The sequence below is a fragment of the Equus asinus genome, chromosome 9 (genome assembly GCF_041296235.1).
Source record: "Equus asinus isolate D_3611 breed Donkey chromosome 9, EquAss-T2T_v2, whole genome shotgun sequence".
In the NCBI taxonomy this organism is placed as follows: domain Eukaryota; kingdom Metazoa; phylum Chordata; class Mammalia; order Perissodactyla; family Equidae; genus Equus; species Equus asinus.
The window spans coordinates 77,668,754-77,685,121 of NC_091798.1; the positions used below are offsets into that span (position 1 = coordinate 77,668,754).

General features: G+C 36.7%; 2 protein-coding genes across 13 annotated transcripts in view; both read left to right on the top strand.

Annotated features, from left to right (window-relative positions):
- Positions 1–16,368, top strand: part of ARB2A (ARB2 cotranscriptional regulator A) — a 381,926-nt gene that overhangs the window by 300,924 nt on the left and 64,634 nt on the right. The window lies entirely within an intron of this gene.
- Positions 1–16,368, top strand: part of POU5F2 (POU domain class 5, transcription factor 2) — a 62,624-nt gene that overhangs the window by 26,790 nt on the left and 19,466 nt on the right. The window contains 1 exon segment of the mRNA XM_070517784.1: positions 1–16,368. This exon segment is cut by the window's left edge and continues 24,949 nt beyond it; it is cut by the window's right edge and continues 19,466 nt beyond it. The gene's annotated coding sequence lies outside the window, so the exon portion shown is untranslated.

Here is a 16,368-nt window from a genome sequence, read left to right on the forward strand (position 1 = left end):
ACTCCACTAGGAATAGTCTCCTGACTAAGGGTTGCAGGTGACCAGGAGAATATATGGAGCCATAAACCTTACCCCATATTGGTTGGCCTCTGTACCAGCAATTTTACCTGAAATTTCATGCCCCCCCAAAGTTTTGAACAGTAGGATCTTAATGCCCCCCCAGTGACACACGTTACAAACAGTCACTGTGCGTGGAATTAACTTAAAATGGAGGTGGAGGAGAAGGTTTGGACTAAAGATTAACTATAACTTTTTTTTAATCTAAGGTCAGTCTCTCATGAATAACATGAATATGCTACAAGCTTATCTTACGCAATGTAATTTACATTGTGCTTACAGCAAGCTTAAAAATTACATGTAAAGAAGTGAATTTGGAGAGGTGGGCATCGTAAGGCCTTTCACAGTTTCTGAGACATTGGGGAGAAGTCATTGGGCAGCACAGCCAGCTCCTTTCGCCAAACTTGGCTGCCTGGTAAATAAGGTGACCTCGTTCATAAATAAATTCATTAACATAAGTGCCACCTATAAGGAGGAGTTCAGGTGGGTTTTGTAGCCATATACTTTTGCGGAAGTGTTTTAACTGAATTGAATTCTCTGCTGTGTAATCAGTTTGTTAAAAGAAACAATTATATAAAACTCCCTGTTACAGCTATTATGGGTATCTTTTAGACAAAGTGCTTTTTGTTTTTTGCCACATATTACAAAAATAGAATACTTGTTCAGTATCCTGGTATGGATGGAGGAGACAGCTCAAGGCTGGAGGCCACAGGCACAGCGACTCCAGCTGCCTCTGGTCCCCTTGGCTGCCCTGAAGACTGAGGGATCACTATTTCTGCACCCTTGTAACCCATTCAGGGCCCACCATGGGCCAAGGGTGACTGATTTAGAGAGAGTAACCCAGTATATCTTATGAGGTCTTCTCTTAGGAGAACCCAGAGGAGAAATCCTTGCCAGAAGTCAGTTCTTCCCCAAACAAGTATTTCTTTTTATCTTATGGACAATGAAAATCTTATAGTATGTTATTCCAGTGGTTCCCAAACTTTGCTCCACAAGAACGCTATCTGAGCTGCCAAGGCCTCTTCCCTATTACAGTTCAATCAGAATGTGTAGGGTGGGAGCCAGGAATCAGCCTTCTTCAAAGTTCCCGGGTAATCTCCAGTGGTTCCCCAAGTTTGGGAACCACTGACATACCCGTTGTATTCCCCTCCTAGCTTTAGCCATTTGGAAGCTTAGAGCTAAATTTGTGTCTCATCTGTAGCAACTAACTAGGACTGATGCCGTTCATTATTTTCTTGTCCATTTTTAGTTTTGCTTTGACTTCTTCAAATGTTTTTGTACTTTTGTTTAATTTTATGTTGTGTTTATTTTTTAATAGCATTATTGAAGTAGGATGTACATACTATAAAATAAATCCATTGTAAGTGTGCAATTAAGGAATTTTTTGGCAAATTTATTGTTGTGCAGCCATCACCACAATTCAATTTTAGAATATTTCCATCATCCCCAAAAGTTTCTTTCTGCCCATTTGCAGTCAGTCCTGCTCCCTCCTGCAGCCCCAGACAACCCATGATCTACTGTCTCCGTTAGATTTGCCTTTTCTGCAAGCGTCATATAAATGGAATCATACAATATATGGTCTTTTATGTCTGGCTTCTTTTGCTTACATTGTTTGTGAGGTTCAGCCATATTGTAGCATGTGTCAGTAATTCACTCCTTTTTATTGCTGAATAGTATTACATTGTATGGATATACAATCAGCCATCTGTATCCACAAGTTCCACATTCACAGCTTCAACCAACCACAGATCAAAAGGCCTGCAATGGTGATGTCTGTACTGAACATGTACAGAGTGTTTTTCTTGTCATTATCCTCTGAACAATACATTTTAACAACTATTTACATAGCATTTACATTGTATTAGGTGTAATAAGTAATCTAGAGATAAAGTATATGGGAGGATGTGCCTAGGTTATATGCAAATACTGTGCCATTTCATATAAGGGACTTGAGCATCCGAGGATTTTGTTATCTGCGGGGGTCCTGGAACCAATTCACCACAAAACCGAGGGACAACTGTAGCACATTTTGTTTATCCGTTTACCAGTTGATAAATATTTGAATTATTTTCAATTTGGAGCTATTATGTGTAATGCTACTATGAACACTCACATAATGAATCAGTCAAGATGTATGTTTCCATTTATCTTGAATGTATACTTAAGAGTAGAATTGCTGGTCATATGGTAAGTTTATGTTTAGCTTTTTAAGAGACTACAAAACTTTTTCAAAGTGGCTACACCATTTTACATTCAAACCAGCAAAGTATGAGAGTTCCAGTTTCTCCACATCCCCACCAATACTTGGTATGGTCAGTCTTTCTTATTGTAGTCATTCCAGTAGGTGTGTGGTGTTATTGTGGTTTTAATTTGCATTTCCTTAGTGACTACTTGATGTTGAATGTGTTTTCATGTGTTTATTAGCCATATGTGTGTCTTCTTTGGTGAAATGTCTATATTTCTTTTGCCTATTTTTTAATCTGATGTTTGTCTTCTTATTGGGTTAAAGGAGTTCTTTATATATTTTGGATACAAGTCCCTTATCAGATATGTGATTTACAAATATTTTATCCCAGGTTGTGACTTGTCTTTTCCTTTTCTTAATGGTATCTTTTGAAGAGCAGAAATTTTTATGAGTTCAAAATTTAATGAGGTTCAATTTATCATTATTTTTCTGTTATGGGTCATATTTTTTGGTGTCGTAGACATCTAAGAAATCTTTGCCAAAGTCAGGGTCACAAAGATGATCTCCAATGTTTTGTTGTAGATTAGCTCTTACATTTAGGTATGATTCATTTTGAGTTGATTTTTATGTGTGGTATGTGGCAAGTATCTAAGTTCATTTTCCCAGCACCATTTGTTGAAAAAATATTCTTTCCCCATTGGATTGCCTTGAACCTTTCTCAAAAATCAACTGCATAAAGTAAGGGTTTATAAATAGACTTTACCTTCTGTTCCATTGATCTATATGTCTGTTTGTTACTCCAGCACCATGCCATTTTGAATGCTGTAGCTTTAGAGTAAATTTTGAAATTAGGTAGTATAAGTTCTTCTACTTTGGTCTTTATTTAGGTCGGCTGTAATTTCTCTTAGCAGTGTTTTGTAGTTTTCTTGAACTTCTTTTGTTAAATATATTCTTAAGTTTTTACTCCTTTTGATGCTGTTGTAAGTGGAATTCTTAATTTCATTTTTGAATTGTTTGTTGCTAGTATAAAGAATTTAAAATTGATTTTTGCATAGTGATTTTGTTTCTCTGACCTCACTGAAACTTGTTAGTTCTAGAATTTTTTTTACTTAGAATCTTTAGGATCTCCTCTGTGTAGAACTATGAATAAAGACAGTTCACATCTTCCTTTCCAATATGCATGACACTAATTTCTCTTCTTGCTTTACTGCACTGGCTATAACTTCCTGTGCCATGTTGAGTGGTGAGAGCAACTCTAGATTCTCACTTATTTCCCTTGAGGACTATTGTTGTTGCTGCTATTTTTTTGTTTGTTCATTGGTTTTTGTTTTGTTTTTAGAAGTGCCTGAACTTAATCTGCAGAATCTGTCTCGCCTTCAGGGTGCACATGCTGATATCTCTGTTCTTTTGGGTTTTTTTAATTCCTATTATTTTATTTTGTTTTGGTCTGGCTTCCTAGAGATCACACCTGCATAGTTTAATGGTCAGAGTGTTTGCTCAGTCATCGCAAGCCAGCAGGGCTCTGTGCATGGATCTGTGTGTGAGTTGCAGAGTATATTCAAAGTTCATGCACTTTTTAAGTCTACCCCAAGCTTTTGTTTTCTACTGGGCTTTCCTGGGACTTCCATGCCTGTGCTCAGCCTCCCAGTCAGGAGAGATATGCTGGGGGTTCATGTGCTCTCTCAGTGGCTCTCCCACTTCAGGATCTCCCTATTAAATTTCTGGCTAGTCCACTGGTCTGCTCCTCACCCCAGGTGAGATCACTGCCTCAGTCTAGCAGGGCCATGGGCTTTTATGGTTAGTTTTCCACCAAGTTTGCTGTATTTGCTGGTAACACCTTTGGGCGTATGTTTTTCTCCTTCTACTCCAAATCAAGTCAGCCCCTCTAGCAGCGAAGCTGCAGGTTTTTACAGCCCTTCCCACCTTGGAAGCACTACAATGCCTACCGAGCTGCTCACCACAGATGACCGCTGTTCTTACCTGTAGTTCAGCAGTTTTTTAGGAATAAACACCTCTGAATTGGTTGTCTGCCTTTGATTGGTTTCTAGAGTGCCGAAACGCTTGCACTTGACAATTCTGTCTTTTATAGTTGTATTTGGGGAGATGATTTGCCAACCTCTTCCCTTGCCATCACTGGAAGTTCTGCCTGGGTTCCTTTTGTAAGCCACAAACCCTTTTGGAATAAGATGAAGTATTAAAATAAAAAAGTAAGCTAGGGTAAAGGAAATCTAAAAATAGGAAAATAAATTCTTTATGGAGCAACAGTAATTTTTAACTCCTATGACAGATTTTCCCAGTGTGCCTAGGAATGGAAGTTATCTTGATCTTTTAACAGAGAGTTTTACTCTGTCAGAAAATACAAAAGTACAAATCACCCTTGGTTGCTTGTCATTGAAATGTAAAATAAATGGGGGAGAAAAAAAGTATATATCTGACAAAAAAAAATAGAACAATTTGGGTCAAAATGCTACCCTGGGATTCTTTTTGTTTGATTTTATTTTGTTTTCTCCCAAAGGTCAGATCCCAAAACTTGTACAACTTTAGACTGTAGGAATGCTTTAGAAAATGCACTGTGATAAAACCGCCAGATTGAAGGTTTCTTAAGTGCTACTGTCCAAAATCACTAGGCACGCTTGAAACTAGTAATTCTTGTCAGAATATACACTCTCAGTGTGTGACTTTTATCTGCAGGTGGCAGAGCATATGTTTTAGCACCAAAAAGTGTAAGGTGGCAGAGGGAGGATATTTAATCTGTTGTAACCTATTTTTATGTTTAATTTTTTTTCTTATAGCTGCTTAGTTCTGGTCAAATGTAGGTTAACTAAAATATTTTCAGATCTTAAGGGCTATATTTAAATTAAGAAAGAAATGGTTCCAAATATAATTGTGTCATTTGTTTTTATTTAACACATGAATCAAGGTTATTGGACCAGCATCTCCCATAAAAGAAAAATACAGTGGTGTCTTCTGTAACTCAAGTTCAGAGAGTGAGTTCTTCTCTTCAAATGGATTTTCTGGTTAAATTTTAATTAACCCTTTAAACACTACAAGCACCTTTGTTTTTATCTTTATTATAACAATCCATTTTCCTACCCTAGGAAATAGCTACCTAGGTATGGCTAGCAGTTATGTATAGCAAGCAAATATCACTTAGTATTTTCTAACTACTGTAGTTCTTACTATATGATTCAAAATTATTATTGTGTATATTAATCATAATTAAGGCCTTGGCTAAAGGATAAAAGTTACAAATTCAAACCCCAACTGATTTGTGGCATGCAGAAATGGAAGTCCAATGTTGTCAAATTTTCCACTTTTTCCAAAGAAGCCAGAAATCTCTGTATTTGTTTGAAATCTCTCTTATTTGAAGTCTAGAGAGATTAATAGTTAAACTTAAGTTTTTAAAGCTATTATATCGGTCGATTAAAATAACTACCATTCAGATCAGGCCCCCACGCAGCCAGTTTGCAACCTGTAGTAAGGAAGAGTCATCAAGCCTGTTCTGACGACTGCCTCTGCCTGATTTCCTGTCATATATCTCTTGCTTATGAAAGAACGTATAACATGCTCCCCATTAGGTTGTCTTTATTATTTTACTGTAGAATTCTGAAGTAATGCATTTTAGTGGAAGATGGGCTGAATGAGGCATCCAAAAACCGTGATTCTGAGGTTAATAATATTTGTTAAGCCCTTCCTATATCAACCACGCCCTGGTCTAAGTACTTTAGATGTATTAACTCATTTAACTCCAATTTTGGTTTTGCTTTTTAAAAGTTTTACAATGTTAAGTCAATCATTTAACTTCTGTAGGTCTGTTTCCTCTGCTTGAAAAATTATAGGATTGGTGATTATATATATATATAAAATCATATATACATATATATATCTACATATATATATATATGAGTGAACTAAATCTGTAAGAACTCTTTCAGCGTGAAAATTCTTTCTTCTGGAGAATATGAGGTTAGATTCAATGAAACAAAAGTAAATTGTCAGACTATAGCGTTAATTTGTATGAGTTTGTAGCACATTATCGCATATAACGCAATAGAAGTAAATGTATATAATCAATTCATTACATTCCTTCAACAAGTACCATGTTATGAAGATTTCAGTTAAGTCGAGGAAGAATTTTAGTATCTGCTAACCATAGAGGTTATAAAGGCCTAGACCCTATCCTGGAGGAGCTTATGATCTCATTGAGGCAATGCATCATGCAACTAAAACTTAAATGAGAGCAGGAGATAACTACCCAGATGAGAGTTACACACAGCAAGGCTAACAGAATGGATGTATGAATATGTGCGGTGTGTCTGTGGAAGATGAGACGGGAAAAGGGGAAGATTTGAATTGGCAGGTGTAGAGACCATTTAAGATGGAAAACAATTTCAAAGTCAGAAATTGGAATGTTATCATACCAAAGAAATAGAAGTCAACTGCCTTCATCGTGCTTAGAGGATAGTGAGAGATTTTACAGAAAAGTCAAGATAATTATTACAATGCATATTCTACCTTTTATAAAGGTGGATGACTATAATAATGTACCCAATACGACTCTTGTGACTTTGACAGAAAACACAAATACTTGAGGTGCAGTTGTTAAATAATTTATTTTGTTTGCAGCTAACTGTCAAATAGTTCAGAAAAGAAAAGCACATGAAAGCAATGAAGCACATGTGGTAAAATGTTAACAATCAGGGAGTGCAGAGGAAAGGTGTATGGGCAATCATTGTCCTGTCGCAACTCCTATAGGTTTAAATGTTTTTACAGTAAAAGTTGGGGAATGAGTAAAAGAGTGGAGAGAAGATTAAAGAAGTAGCCCTCCAAATAACTTAAAGATCAAAGAATAAATCTAGAAAATACTAGAATTGAGCCATAATGAAAATACAAAAACTTTTTGGTATAGCTAGATTACTAAACAGAGAAATTTATACCCTTAAATGCTTGTATTAAAAAAGAATAAATGCTAAAAATTAGTGAACTTTTTAAATTAAAAAATTAAATGTAATATAAAAATATGTTTAAAAATCAAGTTTAATATAGTGGTTATGATGTACATCTGTAAAGTAACTAGATGCATTATGAATGTTTGGTAAACTTGCATCGTTTCAAATTTCCCAAATCTTAGCAAGTGGATTTCATGTTGTATCCTGTAGGCAGAAAATAACTGACTGCTTTTGCACACAAAGAAGAGTAAATATAAAGCAATAAGTCCTTTTTTTTTTTTGACAATTATATCTCTACATTTCAGTACGATTTTGTTCACTTATCTAAAAGCAAAGCAGAATTCCTCAGCTTCCAATGAATTTTGGGCAAAGTAAATTTATTCTCCAATTTGACTTTGTCTTGTTTCACCAGAATTGTGAAGATATACCTATGATGATATTCTTGACTATCCAGATGATTGAGTAATTTCGCACTTCAATGAGGCACAGCCTAATCAAACAGTCATGGAAACTTTATGACTTTAAAAGAAGCACCTATGGTAATAGCCAATTTTTAATTTTAGTAGGAATTTGTTTCACTAATGTAACTCTTCACCAACATTATAATAAATCAAATGAAAAAGAACCCTAGCCACATTTTTTTAATTAAAGTAAAATTCACAGAACAGAAAATTCACCAGTGTAACCATTTAAAATATGCAATTCAGTGACTTAAAGTACGTTCACAATTTTGTGCAGCCATCACCACTATCTAATTTCAGAACATCTTCATCAATCCCAAGAGAAACCCCTACCCATTAAGCAGTCACTATCCATTCGCCCTTCTCCTCAGCCCCTAACAACCACTAATCTGCTCTGTGTCTCTATGGATTTGCCTATTGTGGACATTTCCTATAAATAGAATCATACAATATGTGGCTTCTTGTGTCTGGCTTCTTTCATTTAGCATGATGTTATCAATGCTCACCCATATTGTAACATGTATCAGTTCTTCATTCCTTTTCATAGCCAAATAATATTCTGTTGTATGAATATACCAGATTTTGTTTATCTGTTCATCAATTGATGGATATTTGGGTTGTTTCCACTTTTGACTATTATGAATAATGCTGTTATAAATATGCATGTACAAGTTTTTGTTTGAACACCTGTTTTCAGTTCTCTTGGTTATATACCTAAGTTTGAAATTGCTGGGTCCTATAGTAATTCTATGTTTAACTTGCTGAGGAATTGCCAAACTGTTTCTCTGGCCACATTTGTAATGTAACGTTTTAAGGCCAGCTTGTGGGAAGGGGACCTTATAAATTGAGAGCTTCCAAAATCTCCCCCCCACCAAAAAATTTAGTAATAATCTCAATGACAAAGTTATTTGAGTTCAAGTCTCTCTTTTGACATTACTAAGCATTTCTCTGCCAGCTTAATTGAGTTTTGAGGGCTTTTATTCTGTGCTCTCTGACCAATAGTTGCTTATTTGAAGAATATGGGTGGGTAGGGGGTGGTAACTAGCGTATGAAGTATATTTTTCCCTCAATTTTTGTCTTCAGTTAAAGAGGACAAATGCTTTACCCTACAATTTAGAAGCATAATATCTGGACGTTTCAGTCCCTAATCTTATGTGCCTTAAAATAGTTATAAATTAGGACGGTGTCTTCCAAGTGCTCGATAACTGTTTTAAATTTTCTAGTGTGTCCCTGAAAAAAGATCAAAATCTCCATTAGAATCCTTGCCAAAATATTTCTCAACAACTGCTAGCTCTCTGTGCTTAAGGTGTTTGCATTATTAAAATTTCTGAGAAGTTTGAGAATTTCTTGAGAAATTAAAATATTGGACCTTTTAAACTATTAAATGGTTTACATATATGCTTTGAGGTTTTGGCCTATTGTTAGCTTCCCCCAAAGAAGTGAAATATTTCGTATTTGGAATTGAGCCAATCTCCCACTTGCCTGCATTCAACTTATGTTGCATACATCCAAGTCCTGGCATTTGAATGGTCTTTTTCCTTCATCTGAATACTTTCTAACTTGAAGAAAAATAGCACTTTCCATTTAAAACTTGCCTCCCTCCTCTCCTTCCCCTCTTCACCCATAAGTGATGTCTTCATACTATGTATGTACAATCCTGTGAGGAGAGAGGGCATCCATCGGTATTTTCCAACTCAGAACGATTATCCTTAAATATCCTCAGGCCTGGAGATCCATAGAAGAGCTGCAGGAAGTTCCATAAACCTTTGAAATTCTGTGTTGACTTGGAGTTATGGAGAGGGGAATCATAGCTTTTTTTGTATTCTCAAAGGAGTGTATGATCCACAAAAAGTGAATATCTGGTGGTTCTAACAGTGGCCTGGAGAGCAAAAGGGACACACTTCCAGGGGTACCATCGTGTGTAATTAAGTCATGAGTATATTTCAGTCAGGCTTTGAACTGCAGGGTCAAAGTAATAGCCGTGCTAAGGATGAGGCAAGGAATCAGTGCTGCTGGGTTTGTAAGATCACTGCAAGTCACACTGCTTGCTTGGGCAGAAATCATAGAACCATTTTCTCCCTTTTGCATTCTGGCTTTTCCCATCCTCTCGTACCTATAGTCCTCCTCATTTTTAGAAATAAAAACAAGGCTTTAAGAAAACTCGTCGTTCTGTTTAGTATTTTGTTGGTCTTCAGTTAGATGCATATCCCCTAGCAGACGTCCTTCACCTTCCTTAAAACTATTTGTGGGCATCACTACAGTAAGATGCCACTGAAAGGGGAGGACTAGCTTAGCTTAATGCTGCTGTACGTTAGATAGCCCCAGGGGATCTCATCAGACGCTCACTAGCTTTGCAACCCCAGAGCAACCGGTAGCTCTCAGGGATTTCAGTGGATGAGCGAATGGAGGTGCCGACAGGGAGCTGCTTTGAAGGGCAGATCAAGGGTAGATTCTTAGGAAGCTGAAGGTGGTTTCTAAGAATGGATTAAGGAGGGTGGGAATGTTAGGGCACTTACAGAGATGGAATAGCCAGTGGTAAGGGCACGTGGAAGACAGCAATGCTGTTAGCCCCGCTCGGAATGCAACATCACCTTCCACCCTTTGCCCACTGGGACTTGCATAGAGTATCTTCTCCAGCCACCAAAGTTTTTTTTTTTTTTTTTGACTATTTGATCACATTGTTCAGTTCTTTGAAAGAGTTTTACCTTCCGTCTGTCTCTTATTGAGTCCCCAAAACCACTTGTGATCCCACATAAATATCTAAACACTTTTTCAGTCTTAGCTTCTGCACAGATTCCAATTTTCTGAGCCTATTCACAGAAGTGAGTCTTAAAAAAAATAGTACTAAGAAATGGGAAGCATTATGAGGTATTTTTTTTTCACTGATGTGTGCAGGAAGAAGGGAACTAGCCCTGTTTGCACACCTGCTGTGTGCCGTTCACTTTATGTGTATCGCCTCGTTTACTCCTCACGGTTCATCTTTGTAGTGAGTGTTATGATCTTTTTTACAGATGAACAAACCGAGGTTCACGAAGTTTATAAGTGTGAGAGTTGGGATTCTGACCTAGATCTGGTAGTTCTGAACACACCGCTTCCCCTGCACCCACCCCAGAGCAGCAGCCCCAGAGGCGCTTCTCGAAGGTCTGTGGTGGCAGCAGCCTTGAGCGCCTGGGAATTTGTTCTCGAGCTACATTATATATTTACAAATATATTGTGTCTGTAGTTAGGGTAATTTGGGGGAAAGCTAATAGAATTTATGAGGAGGCTAAAGTCCCAGCAGATTTGCAACTATTCCTTGGTGCTTTCCCTGAAGGACTATATATGGAGATGATTAGAGGAGAAGTAGAATAAGCAGCTGATAAATGGATAATTTTTAGTTTCTATTTTTTGCTTGAACTCTTGATGTTTTTCTTTATTCTAGTGAAATGTCACAAGTAAAAGTATGGAGAATTTATTACAATTTTAACATGGTGGAAGGTAGAGCGAACAAATGGAGAAAAAGAATCCAGGGGAAGGGTTAATAATTAAATAATGAAACAGTTAAAATAAACTTGAAAATATCCTTTAACTTTGACAAAAGTACATGCAATAGGTACGGGTCTCTTTAGCCTTTGGTACTTAGCTCTGAAATCCCAGGAAGTCAAGGAGCGTATTAAGAGGGAAACCTCAGAACAGCACTGGACTGAGAGTGAGGAGAACCAAGTCCTTCCCCTGTCTACCCCCACCAACCCGACCCCCTTCCCTTAGCAGTTCTGGCTCCTTCCTTCCCTCTTCATTCAAAATTATTTACTGAGTCCTCCTGTATGTCAGACACTACTCTAGATTCTGGGTATTTAGCAGTGAAAGGATAAACGAAAGTTTTGTTGCATAGAGCTTAAATTTTAGAAGAGAAATTTATTTATTTATTTTGTTATTAATATTTTTAGATAGTGGTGTTAGGATAAAAATTAAGCAGGTTAAAGGGTGAGAGAGTACCTGCTGGGGATGCGGCGGTGTATTTTGGATAGAGTGGTCAGGAAAGACCTCTGAGAACCTCCTTGGGTTGTCATTGGACCTTTTGGGAGCTCATTCTCTTTATACATAAAATGAGAGCATTGCTAAGTGCTCGCTAAACGTCTGCAAAATTCTATGCTTTCTTTAAGGGACAAAATTTGGGTTAAATCATCTCTTGTGTATAGGTATGGTCTGTGTTGTCCACTGATCTCAAAATATAATAAGAATGTTCACTGATTCCCAAAGTTAATCCCATTTTACATTTGGGGAGTTTAAACTGAGAGTTAAATGCCTTCCCAAAGGTTGCATAATAGTAAAAGAAGGATTAGAGCTCTTAATTCCTACCCCTCTCAGTCTGAAAATTTGGCCTCACTATATGGTATAATAAGAAGTGAAATTGAAATGTCAGAGCAGTTCAAAGTAGATTAAAGATGTGTAAGCTATGATAGACTAAAATATTTACAAATAAGAAATTGGATAAGTATATCCCACTGCACTCATTTATGGCAGGCAAGTAAGCCATGTGATATGCTTTAAACCAGTAAAATAGCAAATCCTCCCCAAGAAAAATCTATAATTTTAATCAAAAGTTTGTTTCAGTCATTGAAATTCTGTTATTGCTGCTTACAAACATTAAAGTCAATCAAAACATCAGTAGCTTTGCAAGATCAATATTTTTAATATGTTTGTATTGCAGTACTGTAGATTTTTGGCTAATGGATCGCACCCATATTGATTTCCATGGGAAATGTTAGTCTGATACTGAAATAATTAAAAAAAAATACACAGGGATTATTGGTTTGGAATTTTGAAGGAGATAGAAGTATAAAAATTGGTTATTGACTAAATTGCTTGGGGTGAGTGAACCTTGGGCGCTTGCAATAAACTTGTAGCACTCAGTCATTACCAAATACTACCTTAGTCCCTTAAACTGAAAATCAATCAATAACCTATTATAACAATGCAAATTGTGGTGCAATAACACACTAGGCATGTAAGAATCACATTTTATCAAAACAGATATGCATAAGCTTATGTATGGGTGTACTGAAAACATCTTCCGAGACATAGTAACTGATTTTGACTTTGAGATTCCTGCTGAAGATAGTTTGAGTAGCGTTTTTAAAGAGATAAACTGCCACAAAATAACAGTAAAAAGAAGCATACAATTATTGTATGAACAATAATGAAAGTGCAGACACTACATGTCAAATGACAGATTCTGTTATTTTGATTCAGAGCAAAATTACAATTGTTACTCTGTTCCCAAAGCATTGGAATAATGTATGCAAGCATTAGATTAGATACAAACACATTCCCCACAATATGATTCTAATGCACATTACATTTCTCTTGTTTTTTAGCCTTTCGTTAGGAGAGCCATATTTTCATCTAGAATGTTTACTCTGTGTTTTCATTTGCTTATCATTATAAATTTATGAATTCTTTATCTCTCAGAGGCAATCTAGGGTTTCAGAGAAAGAGAACATTTTTTTAATGTCTCAGTATAAGTTCAGACCAGTATAATAGTACTTAGATGTATCAGTTACATATTTTGTTGTATATTTTTATTAACTTAATTTTAAAAGTTGTGTTATTTATATATTATGGAGACGTTTATTTGCTTTGAGAGGAGCGTGGGATTAAAAGAGAAAACTGAAAATCGCTGATCACAATTGGTAAATTTTGTTGCCATCTCTGTAAACCTGGTCAGTATTTTTGATGTTGATAATAAGTTGAGCTCTCTTTATAAATAGAAAATTGACCATGATTCCTTCCACCTCATGAGATCATAACACTCACATAATAGCAGTGTCAGTCCATTTCAGTTTAGTGTTAATCTTTGATCACCATTTTTGCCAAATTTCTTTCATCCTAATTTGATTTTTTATTTTTTATCGTTATAACTAGCATTATCCCCAAATTCAGTTGATAAAATCTTTCTTCTTCCTACTCTGTTTGAAATTTATACCTGAATGTGACTTTTCTCAAACATTCTATGTCTACCCAGTCAGTTAAGCTGTTAGGACATTCTGTTTTGATGGATCCAGCCTTCAGAATGATTTATGAGACATGACGCTTCACTGTTATCTAACGTTACGTACATCGTACCTGAAAATAACCAAGTTGTACAGTAAAGATATCTACATGTGAGCTGTATAAATATTCATACAGTTTTTGCTAAATCATTCAATGGCTTTCTGCCATGGATATTATTAGCAAAGTATCCATGGTCTTAAAAATGATAGGATTCTAATTCCCTGGCCTGCTCTTTCCAGGTTTTCGTATACAATTGTTCTTCCTGTTGTTTATCTCTTTATGAGAATTCCAACTGGAATTTGTGTCACTTATCATTGTCAGAAAAGGTTATTTCTTCAGCAGATAGAATTTTTGCAATCCCCAGTTGGAATTTCCAGTTGTCTAACTAGTCAAGGAGCTGGGCATAATGAAAATGGGAAATCGTCAGCTCTTAGAAATCCAGCAGAGCGAGTACCTAGTTCTCCAAGTCTCCACAGCCCCTCCCACACCCACAGGTGCCTCCGCTCAGAGCTCTTCCAGATTTTTCATCTAGGTCACTGGTGCAGTTCTAATCAGGATGGTTGCCATCTGACAACTCTCTGGTAGCCTGGAAGAAGTCACATAATTTGTGATTTGGTCCGGAACATCCCTGATGTTTTTACTGACTCTAAGCAAAAGCCAAGCCAACTTCTGTCTCTGAAGGTAGGATCTGAGAGCAGGACTGAGGCTCTGGAGGACAGATTTTTAACATTTATTTATGGACTCTGGACATTTGACAAAATCTGTTGCACTCAGTAGACAGCACTCAAATTAAAAGAGGCTGTTCTTCATCTAGTGAGAATGTCAGAAAACAAGGGAGGAGAGAGGATTCCAAAGAGCTGCTTCTGGTGCAAACTTTTTATATTAATGGGCAAGTGAATACCAGTGTCAGAAGTTCATACCCCAGTATGAACAAGATGATTTGATTTTGATTTTCAGACAAAAACAGACTTTCTGTATTCTAGGTCATACTGATAAAAGCTGATTCTAGAATCAAACTATTCAGACAGTCCATACCAAACCTTACCTATAAGCAGCTGGAAAATACTTGGAGGTCTTTATTCATTAACAAATTATTACACAGGCACGCTGCTCAAAGATTGTGCATGGTAGTGGCTAAGACAACAGGAGCCATAGTGCCTGAGTTCATATCCTTTCTCTGCCACTTTCTACCTTTGTGACCTCAGAAGAGTTGCCTAACCTCTCTGTGCTTCCATTCTTTCACCTATAAAATGACAGTAATAATGGGGCTTACCTCATAGCGAGGTAGTCGTGAGGATTAAATACAGGTGAAGCATTTTTTACTTGAGTCTCTATACATTCTGTTCTGACGTCTATACTGTTGGAAGCAGAAATGAAAGATTTTAATCTCCAGTAGTTTTCTCTCTAAAATCCCATCTCCTGTAATCTGGGAGAGTGCGCCTATCCTGTGCCCCATGGCACTGTGCACAACCCCTACCACAGTGTGTATTACTGTATGATAACCATTTACTTGTCTCTCCTACCTCCATTAAACTGTCGCTTCGTAAGGATAAAAACCGTGTCTATCTTTTCATCATTATTGCTTCAATGCCTAGTATATGGTTTGTAGTCTGTAAATATTTATTGGATGAATGTTAAATGGAATATAATAAAAGAAGTATCACAAATATTAGAGTATTCATCTATAGAATTTTGCCTTGACTATATTATGTCTCGTATCAGCGGAGGCTGACATACAATGAATGACTGATTTCAACTTCTTTACACTGGCCTCTACTAGAATATTCTACACTTAGATATCCACAGGGCTCACCCCTTCGTCACCTTCAGGTCTTTATTCAGATGTCATCTTCTTAATTGATTCCTGTCCTGATGGTCTCCTTTAAAATTGCATCTCCTTCCCTTCTCTGTTCTGTTTTATTTTTCTGTAGCTTTTTGACAGTGCAATCTTCAACGTGTTTGGGTGATTTGTTATGTTTATGGTTTGTTGTTGGCCTCCCTGCCGTCCACTAGAGTGTAAGCCTTATGGGTTTTGCTCAGATACGTCTCCAGCATCTGGAACAGTGCCTGGCACAAAGTAGGCAGGCACTTTAAAAGTGTCTCTTGAATTAATTAGTAAACTAAGCATATTCTGGCTTCCAGTTTGGAAATAAGTGAAAGCAAAGTTACTATTCAAGGATAATCAACAAAGAATTAGAAACAAGAAACCTTGCGTTCCATCTTGACATGAGTCATATATAATTTTTGTGCTAAACATCCATACTTCACCTCCCTGAGCCCTTCAATTCATCCTCCAAATTCTTAAAATCATCCTTACCGAAATATCACTCCAAGGGTCATTCTGAGGAATGTAGTGCAAATTACTTTATAAAATAATATATGTCTAAGACTGTGTCTTTAAAGTAATATGGGATCCTAGTGTTAGAGGCATTTTTTAAAATGGTTAAGCCCTAAAGCAAGCTGCTTCTTTAAATATGTTAGTCTCAGCTTTTCATAGAACATGAATGCAGAATCTCTTCAAGGTTTTAATTAAGAGCAATTAAAATATCTATATTAAAATATGATTCAGGGACTGGCTCCGTGGCCAAGCGGTTAAGTTCACACGCTCCACTTTGGCGGCCCAGGGTTCAAATTTTTTTTAAATTTAAAAGCAAAAGATTAAACTTTCATTTGGGTAGTTAAT